At 42.0% G+C, this 9,269-nt stretch overlaps 1 protein-coding gene and 1 non-coding gene across 2 annotated transcripts in view; both read right to left on the bottom strand.

Annotated features, from left to right (window-relative positions):
* LOC123763305 (general transcription factor 3C polypeptide 3) overlaps positions 1-9,269 on the bottom strand; it is a 627,296-nt gene that overhangs the window by 248,194 nt on the left and 369,833 nt on the right. The window lies entirely within an intron of this gene.
* On the bottom strand, positions 3,202-3,291 carry TRNAI-UAU (transfer RNA isoleucine (anticodon UAU)). The gene is given in 2 exon segments: positions 3,202-3,237; positions 3,254-3,291. It is a non-coding gene; the product is annotated as a tRNA-Ile (tRNA).

Genomic DNA, 9,269 nt, shown 5'->3' on the forward strand with positions numbered 1-9,269 from the left:
TTCCTAAAACCAGCAACTTCACGAACAAGAGGACTCGGATTCAAGCTAAGGAAACAAAGGTGCCGATAAAATATTAGAAAGTTTTCTTTTACGAACAGAGTGGTAGACGGTTGGAACAAGCTTACTGAGGAAGAGGTGGTAGAGGCCAAAACCGTCAGTAGTTTCAACCCGATATATATGTATGTATATTATATATATATATATATATATATATATATATATATATATATATATATATATATATATATATATATATATATATATGTATGTATATCACGAAAATAAACACGTGATTAAGAATGTGACAATGTCAGACCTCGGAGGAAAATGAAACAGGAATTTCCTTAAGTACTTTCGTATATTAAATACATCTTCAGAAGGAATGTCCGTGGTCTGACATTGTCATATATATATATATATATATATATATATGACAATGAAGAGACAACTAACACAACACCTATACCCCCTATTAGACTATTTTACAGGAACTTCTTTTCCACAGCTCATAAAACAGAGGAAAGGGTCCTGAAAGATATTGTTAATAGAAACGTTATCCCTACAGACAAAAATCAGAGGATACAACTGACGATTTACTATAAAACCAGAAAAACGGCCAGCCTACTCATGAGAAACTCTCCAGACACGAAACAGAACGCTTTAAAAGAGACTAACGTCGTCTATGCCTTCAAATGCCCACTTGGGGACTGTAAGCTCCAAAAAACCCAGTATATAGGCAAGACAACAACATCTCTTTCTAGGCGTTTAACGATGCATAAACAACAGGGCTCCATTAAGGAACATATAATCTCTTCCCATAACCAAACCATCGCCATAGAAATCCTAGTAAACAACACAGAAATCATCGATAGATACAGCGATAGCAGGCGGCTTGACGTTTGCGAGGCACTACACATCAAGAAGTCAACACCAGCAATCAACAGCCAATTATTGCACAACTATATTCTACCCACCTCAAGACTCCGCTCCAATATAGAAGCATCAAGAAATATGGACCAATAGGCTTTCTACAAACACTTCTATTCAATACCCATTGTTTCTGTTCTGTCTTGTGTTGATACTTTTAATACCCTATTAATATCCTCTAGTGTTCTGTCTTGTGTTAATGCCACATCATCCTTCCCACCTCACTCAAATGTAATGCCACATCACCCTTCCCACCTCACTCAAATGTAGATATAAAATCAGGGAAACGCAAGTTCTAATCAGTTGTGTATTTGTGAAGTCTTTGAAAATGTAATAAGTTTTACGAAACGCGCCCGTGTCGCGTCAGACTAGAAATAAAAATGAATTTTGGAGAAGTGATTTTTGATTTACCTCCAACAGTGAAGCATAATGTACGAAAGATTGAGAAAATTCGTGTTAAAATTATTAATCTTACTTTTTCGGTCATATTTAATAATATATATATATATATATATATATATATATATATATATATATATATATATATATATATATATATATATATATATATATATATATATGGTTTTAAGGGTGAAATAGTGACAAACACACACACGCGACGGATGGCCACACACACAAACACCGGTTGCGAGCACACGAGACATCAGGCAAAAGGTCTTATTATTAATTCCCACTACAAACTGCGCCGGGGGGCGGAACCCGGCAGCTGCAGGTAAGGTCGAGCTTGCAATATATACACTCACACACAAGCCCTTCGTGAGTTGTAGCCCCACTCCACAGCTGTCCCACCCCATTGCCCAGTGTTACTGAAAAGCCCCACTCAACCCCCACCCCCAAGACAACACAGTGTTGCAAAAACGTCAACACAAATATTGTCTTTCTTGATTGACATATTTTGTTTTGATGAATTTTCCTTTCTTGGGGTGACTGCTTCTTTACTTAAGGATGAATTAGGTAGTGATGATAACGCACTTACGATGCTGGGAGAGTGGCTAGGTGCTGGGAGAGAGTGGCTAGGTGCTGGGAGAGAGTGGCTAGATGCTAGGAGAGAGTGGCTAGATGCTCGGAGAGAGTGGCTAGGTGCTGGGAGAGAGTGGCTAGGTGCTGGGAAGCCCAGCCTGGGCTCCTGGACCCTCGCCAGAGTGGGTTGGGTCGGTCAAAATGCCTGAGAACCCTAATTGGGCTTCAGTGGAAGCCTGCAAAAAAAAAACCTTTAGATGATTCAGTTGAATCCCAAGTTGCAGTACTCTTGACCATGTCGTAGTGTAGTGGTCTAAGACGTGTACTTGGGAGCGCACCCAAGAGTGTGGGTTCGAATCCTTCTCATGGCTCCGATACTAATTTTCTCAATTGTAATTATAAGAGACATAATAGCGCAAGTAATATTAGGCCAGGGATGTGGCCCGCCACATCAGCTAAAGCTGCAGAAACCATACACCAACAGCCTTGTTAACCTCTCATAGGCCTATAACAGAAAATACATATACAACATTTGGCCTAAAAATGCATAATATATATATTTTTCCACATGGAGCTGTTTGTATTGGGTCTTGGGAGAAGTTAAGGTCAATGTATTAATAGCGGGAAAGTGGGTTATATATATATAGGATTGTGTTAGAGGTTCCAGCATTGTTGACCACCAGTAATATTGTCCCTACCACCACTATTACGACGATGTCCTTCGTACCGACATGGTCGTCCGACTCTATAAAATTGTTTACACTTGTAAAGCTAAATATCTGGACCTTAATGGCTTGTTCATCACCGGGGATGCTACGTGGCAGTCCAGTCCTTGTTAACGAGGGTCGGTGGCCTCTGATTTATGCATAACTAGCAGGGGGGGGGGGACAAAATGGCATGATTTTCATGGAGATTGGCGAGATTTGGCGATGTATTTTATGCCACCTGCATACACACGAGTGTGGTACTGTGTGTGTGTGTGTGTGTAATTACCTAAGTGTAATTACCTAAGTTACAGGATGAGAGCTACGCTCGTGGTGTCCCGTCTTCCCAGCACTCTGTCATATAACGCTTTGAAACTACTAAAAATGCTGTTTGTAGTTTGAATTCCCGAAGGGAACAAGATCCTACTGGATATAAAGTGGAATGAACGTTCATTCAACTGGTTGCAACTATTTCCAGCAGACACATCAACGTGTCCAAATCGGCGGAGGATCGAACCTGTGATCGATCACTCACTCACCGGTTAGTTGTGAGGTGCTAATTAGCGCGTCACGGATCACCTTAAAGGAATGTCCCAGGTGAGGCTCGAACTCACAACCTCGGCATGGCTCAGACACTGTCGTATAAGTACCGCGCGCTAACCGATTGCGCCACTGGGACCTTGGGGTATCCTGTGTGTTTGTGTGTACTTATTACAGTGTGTGTGTGTGTGTGTGTGTGTGTGTGTGTGTGTGTGTGTGTGTGTGTGTGTGTGTGTGTGTGTGTGTGTGGTGTATGTGTGTGTGTATGTATTCACCTATTTGTGCTTGCGGGGGGTTGAGGTCTTTGGTCCCGCCTCTCAACCGTCAATCAACTGGTGTACAGATTCCTGAGCCTACTGGGCTCTGTCATATTTACATGTGAAACTGTGTATGGAGTCAGCCTCCACCACATCACTGCCTAATGCATTCCATTTACTAACTACTCTGACACTGAAAAGTTCTTTCTAATGTCTCTGTGGCTCATTTTGGTGTGTGTGTGTGTGTGTGTGTGTGTGTGTGTGTGTGTGTGTGTGTGTGTGTGTGTGTGTGTGTGTGTGTGTGTGTGTGTGTGTGTGTAACAAGTCTAACCCCAATAAGTAAACCCCGTATAGTGTAGATACACACTATGTACTTCTTCTCAGAAATACAATTTGTTAACTGTATGAAAACAAAGAAATACAACTAACGTGATGTTAGTATGATACAATCCAATGCTAAAATCCACTGGAGCTGTGAGGCGACTCGAACCCGCGACAAAGGCATTGCCAGCAGCAACATCTACCACTGTACCAGGCTATACCCCCATTATATTACTGGTCAGGGTGGTACAGTGGTAGAGGCTGAGACAGTGTGTCTCTTGGTTGCGGGTTCGAATCGCCTCGCAACTCCAGGTGATTTTCTCAATAATTGTACTAATAAAGGAAATGTAATTAGATTCAGAACACGAGGAATATTAATTAATAACATAAGAACTTAAGACAGTAGTGCTGGAAGGGAAGAATGTGGCCTGAGATCCTATGGTATGTTGTTGTTGTTTAAGAGTCACTGCCTAGAACAAAATTGTCCAAGTAGCACAGGCTATGGTGAGCCCGATATCCGATGGTAATGTGCCGTTTCCAGGCAGTGATTGCTTTGTTTTGAAAGGTCAGTTTCCTTTTGCCAGCGTGTGTCATATGATAGCCATAGTTGGATAACACGAGCTTGACCCCAAAGGCTGTTGGCAAGTGGAACGTTATCACAGGTGAAGACCTGGAGCTTACCTTGAAGATATCTGTCGTTCGTACTGTTAAGATTCGTCCTTTTTCGGAGGATGGTTACTACGAGGTCATAGCTCCAGGTATGTCAACGACAGGGAAAAAAGGGCAAATAAATTAATTTTGATTGTAAGGATTCACGGGTGAAATATTTTATCCGGACTTTTTTCTGTGTTAAGGACAACATTCAACATTCATAAACATCATATTTACGCTCATGCACCTCAAACGACAAAGTCAATTTACATCAATTGTCAAACACTGAGACAGCAATGTTGCGCTCTAGTCCGACCCGAGCACGGGCTAAGCTGAGGTTATCTTGAGGTGATTTCGGGGATTAGCGACCCCGCGGCCCGGTCGTCGTCCAGGCCTCCCTGGTCGACGTCGAAGTCCTGCCTTGGGATAGTTGGTTAATCATCCGGTCTGCAGGATTCATAACAAAATTGTCCGGTTTTCATTGTCACATGTCAGGTGCAATATCAACAGATCTCCAAACCTCTGTCGGATACATTCCACATATCCTTATCATAAATGAAATGGGATGTTCTAGATCCCCAGAGTTTTATATAATGCATCCCCCAGCGATTTATAACTTAGATCTAGGTATCCCCATCTCTACTGTCAAAACTGTATTGGTCCAAACATTCAGATCTGATAGGAAAGAACTTACTGACTCCCAACGACCTGAAAGTACTAGTATAAAAAGCTATGATTTGTTCAGATCTGAAACCTACATCTATGGACAGCACAAAACGTCCACTAGACTGTGCGACACAGTGGTTGCAAGGATCAGGTTGGGTTACCGTTACCTGTGGCAGGTGGCTGCAGGTGACGGGTCTCCCAATCCTGAGCACTCCAGGTGCAAACTCTGTGAGCAGGAACTACGGCACGATCTCCCGCACTACATCACTGAATGCCCAGTTATTAGACCTTTCAGACCAGTTGGCATGAGGTACCTGGAGCTTTGCAATTACTTTATTCACTCTCGTATTCTTGAAGATATCCTCACAGTATACCCAAAATTTGCCAGTGCAGGCTATTAAACACATGGCTCTGTATGACTAACTATCCTGCGAGATGGGGACTTGTATTACCACTGCTACCTTATTCAATCTTGTGTTGATGATATCCTCAAAATGCATCCGGAGTCTGCCAGTGCAGACCGCTTATCACATGCCTCTGTATGACTAACCATCCTGTGTGATGGGGATTTCTTAGCATAACCTAGTTAGCTTTTTTGACACACTGTACTCCACTTCATATAGTCTAGGGCAGCTGCACTAATGCAGATGTACCTAATGTGTTAATAAAAAAAAAAAAGCGATTTCATATATGAGAGACCCTACATCTCCTGCATTGCTCAGAGACAAATTATTTAGTGCTGTTAACACCCTTTTGACTGGTGCCGACATACCAACTCACTCCTTATATGATAAATGGCTGAGCAACAATGCCTACAATCTCATTAAACTCAACATTCCTTTTAAGTATAATCTGCATGTGTCTGATAATCCTCTTTATCTGTACCCCACCATTCAGATGTACCTCATGTATTAATAAAAAAAAGCGATTTCATATGCTCCTCATTTGAGCGAGATTCAGTATTCAGACTTTCATCCATAAGGAAGTTTGTTTACCAAGAGCAGTTCATGCTATCACCCACCAGCGTCCGGATACCACCAGCGTCCGGATACCACCAGCGTCCGGATACCACCAGCGTCCGGATACCACCAGCGTCCGGATACCACCAGCGTCCGGATACCACCAGCGTCCGGATACCACCCACTGGGAATTATAGACGCAATCCGGATAACCAGACTTCACTAGGACAAGCATTCGAGCATTCTCCGTCAGTTTAAGATTCGAAGAGATATGGATTCTGGCATCTATATATTTTTAATTGACACAGGTAGTGCATAAAATTAGCTGTATATGCAAGCAGTCCTTACACCTGATAAATGTCGCAAAATATTTTAATTCAGTCTGTTTTTTTTGGGTCGTCTTGGAAATTCACTTCATTCTTATGGTGGATACAGAATTTAGTGAGTTTTTTAGCACTTACATGAACTGTGTTTGTGTCTTTTTCAGAGTTGTAACATAACTTTGGTGGTGGATGGATACAGGGTGCCTGAGGGGATCCCACCGTAGTCTTATCTTGGGATTATCTTGAGATGATTTCGTGGCTTAGCGTCCCTGCGGCCCGGTCCTCGACCAGGCCTCCATTTTGTTACACCCCCTCCCCTAGGAAGCAGCCCGTAGCAGCTGACTAACTCCCAGGTACCTATTTACTGCTAGATAACAGGGGCATCATGGTCAAAGAAACATTTTGCCCATTTGTCTCCGCCTCCACCGGGGATCGAACCCGGAACCTCAGGACTACGAATCCGAAGCGCTGTCCACTCAGCTGCCAGGCCTTGCTGGGTGAGGGTAAGTGGCTGGTATTGGCAGAAATCCTCACAGGTGACTTTAATGGCAGGACTCGATAGCAATCAATGTGGTTATCACGTTGCTATCCCTAATCCCATTTCGATGTTTTAAAACTGTTTACAAGGCCTGTCGCTCTTGCAGGGGGTTTATAAATGCCACTGATATCCCATCCTTGATATCCACCCATGATATCCCGTTTTGCCCGAAACGCTATGCGTACTAGTGGCTTTAGGTATTGTATGTACTATCTCTTATCTTTAAATCCATCATTATGTATGTAACTTAATGGACGTATCCTCGGCCCTAACTGCTGAGTTAAAATCTTGTACGATTCCTTCATTCGGATTATATCTAGCTTCTGGGTATACTATGGACTTAAACGGCTCCATGATCAGGCTCATATCTCGGGACTTGTATGTTCAAGGCTTTTTCAGCCTGGCACTATTGATTAAGCGAAGTCTAATAAGTTGGAACGAACTTTTTTCTTGCCGGTGAATACATCTATGTGAGTATAGTGTGATCTGTGCTTCTTAGGAGTCTGTGCATCCTAAGGTCTGTGCATTCTAGGGGTCTGTGCATCCTAGGGTCTGTGCATTCTAGGGGTCTGTGCATCCTAGCTGCTGTGATGCTTACCAGTCAAGACTGTCCATAACATTATTACTTACAGAATGAACTATCTATTTCCCTTATATTGTTATTACCGGTGATGACATCTCCCATCTACACACACACACCCACCCACACACAGACACACACACCCACACACACACACACACACACACACACACACACCCACCCACCTCGACGGAGCTTGAATTAGCAGAAGCCTCCACACTACTCCCCACGCCGGCGGGGACAAATGGGCCCCGCGAGGAACGTGAGAGGGCCCCGTCTGGGGGTCGGCCGCCTGCGGAGGAGTCAGAATTATGGAAATGTCCGGATGCTCAGCGCTAAGAATAATACACAGCAAGAGCTTTGTGGGATATATATCCGTGTGTGTGTGTCGGTTTGGTAATGTCCTCGTCTCAGAGTGCTGACGCGCTGAGCCAGGGAGATGAACGTCAGAGATGGACTCCGCTTCATGCTACCAATGGAATTCATGACTCGATAACTTTGGTTGGTTTAGGAATGTATTTTTATTTTTTTTTAGTTTTGCAGAAATAATACAAATAATAATGAGATTTATAAACAAATTTAATATTTTTTTAAATGATATAATATAATGATATTTAAGTAATTAATAATTTAATAATTTAATAATTAATTAATAATTAATTAATAATTTAATAATTAAATGATATAATTTTATATTTTATGTCACTTTTTAATATCGTTAAATATTTAATGACATTAAAATTGCGAAAAAGCGAGAGATCAACGATTTTAGCATTAATCTTCTATATATATTTATTTTATTCTTCTCTTGAGGGCAAAATTTAAAAATTTACTTTCCAATTATCATTTTACAATTTTATAATGGCTTAATGATTATAGAGATGCGTTTCGCTGAGCCTGTCAACATTTTCAGAGACAGAGTAGAAGTGCATACAATTCAGCTTCATTCAACTCTTACAAAAAACTTCATTTAAATCATACTTAAAACATCTTAACAATCTTAACTGGCGGATTATTCCTCAGTAATGCTCAGGTAAAATTTCACCCAGAAATTTTTACGCCAAACATGTATAGATCATGACGGAAAAAATTATCCCGCGTAGATACATGGCAAAACTAAACACAAATATATCTGTCCGACTGAACACAACGATTGGATACAACGCCTGGACACAACGCCTGGACACAACGATTGGACACAACGATTGGACACAACGATTGGAAACAACGATTGGACACAACGCCTGGACACAACGATTGGACACAACGATTGGACACAACGATTGGAAACAACGATTGGACACAACGCCTGGACACAACGATTGGACACAACGATTGGACACAACGATTGGACACAACGATTGGACACAACGCCTGGACACAACGCCTGGACACAACGATTGGACACAACGATTGGACACAACGCCTGGACACAACGATTGGACACAACGATTGGACACAATCGTTGTGTCCAATCGTGTTGTGTTAGTGTGTAGGGAAGATGGTTACAAAGACGAAAGCAGCGCGCATAAAGAACTTATATTAACGTGATTAATCAATGATCATTATACCTTTATTATGCACCCCATACCCATCCCGTGTGGGGGTGGTGGAAAGGGTTACAGAGGCACACACAGGAACTGAACCCATTAGTTCATTTAGCTAAGCAAGTGACCAACTTGTGAAGCTAGTTACACAATTGTTATCAATGAGGAAATCAATTGGAGTCATGTGAAGGATTCGAACCTTCACCTTAGGTATTCCTACACACACACACGCCTTAAACCACTGGCCCACGATATGCTCAAAATTTACACACAGA

Source organism: Procambarus clarkii, chromosome 49, assembly GCF_040958095.1.
Source record: "Procambarus clarkii isolate CNS0578487 chromosome 49, FALCON_Pclarkii_2.0, whole genome shotgun sequence".
Lineage (NCBI taxonomy): Eukaryota > Metazoa > Arthropoda > Malacostraca > Decapoda > Cambaridae > Procambarus > Procambarus clarkii.